The 1,289-nt window shown below is 37.9% G+C and overlaps 1 pseudogene; it reads left to right on the top strand.

Moving 5' to 3' along the window:
• Window positions 1–894: 894 nt before the first annotated feature.
• LOC102760923 overlaps window positions 895–1,289 on the top strand; it is a 1,023-nt pseudogene continuing 628 nt past the window's right edge.

Below are 1,289 nucleotides of genomic sequence, written 5' to 3'. Positions count from 1 at the left end.
TCTTTGGCTAACAGTCTACCTTGCATTTCCATGCCACTTACCATATTTTATTTTGTCCTTTGTTCATTTTTCCTACCAGCCTGTGTACATCTCGGGAACAAGATCTATGTCTAATTCACTTTGTAAAGCTCTGGGTCCTGGAAAAATTCTAGGTACACAGAAATGTTAAGTATGAAACAATGTCAATCTCAGCCTGTGCAAAGATACATGTTCCAAGATGTTAATTGCAATGTAATTTATAATAGTGAACATTTAGGAACCTGGTTGCCACCTGGTAGAGATCCCTTTAAGTACAAATAAATGTATATTATTAAGGCATTAAAATTATTAAAATAGAACAATATTGTTTATCTCAAAAGATGTCCTTAGGAAATTATGAGCAGAATGGAGATTATAGGACAGTCTGTATACTATACATTATTATATGTGCACTATTGCACATATTTAAGTATTTGTCCATATGCCTGGAAGTATTGTCATTAAACTGTTCACAGAAGTTTATCTGAGGGATGGGATTTTATATCTGAGTGTGCTTTCTCCAGCATATATCTCCATGTTAATATATTGGTATCTCAATTTCCTTTTGTATGTTTTTCCACATTAAAAATTTTTTTCAATGAGTAAATCTTATTAATAGCCATGGGCACACCATGCAGTGTGCAGGTAATGTACACTTGAAACCTGTATCCCAGTAAATTCAATAAAAAATAAAACAACAACAACAAAGATTTGAAAAATTCCATGAAAATCTGATTGCAGAGACTTTCCTGCAGATGGCCTACAGCAAGCATGTCAAACTCACTGTCTATGGGCCGCATGCCTCGTTTATTTGGCCTGTGTCAGCCTTTGAGTTTGACATGATTGGCCTAGACGTAGTTTAGGCAGCGCTCACTGATGGGCAGGTCTGCGGGTGGCAATAGCAAGGCCCTTATTGGAACCCTGTTTTGCAACCAGTGTGACATTGTCAGTGTTTGGACTCCTCAGGGCAGGATTCATCAAATTGAATACACAATGGGAGCTGTCAATCAGGGTGTAGCCACAGTTGGTCTGAAATTAAAAAAAACACAAAAAACCCCCATGTAGTGTTGGTCACACTGAAGAAAGCACACTCAAAACTTGCAGTTTACCAGAAAAAAATTCTCCATGTTGACCTATTGGTATCTCAATTGTGGGACTTCCTGCTGGTGCTAGCCAACCATGGGCAAACTATGACCTGCGGGCCGGATCCGGCCCCTTTGAAATGAATAAAACTAAAAAAAAAAGACCGTACCCTTTTATGTAATGATGTT

The sequence above is a fragment of the Myotis davidii genome, unplaced genomic scaffold (genome assembly GCF_000327345.1).
Source record: "Myotis davidii unplaced genomic scaffold, ASM32734v1 scaffold2739, whole genome shotgun sequence".
Lineage (NCBI taxonomy): Eukaryota > Metazoa > Chordata > Mammalia > Chiroptera > Vespertilionidae > Myotis > Myotis davidii.
Note: the sequence above shows the minus strand (reverse complement) of the source record. Positions and strands in the feature narration are given on the sequence as shown.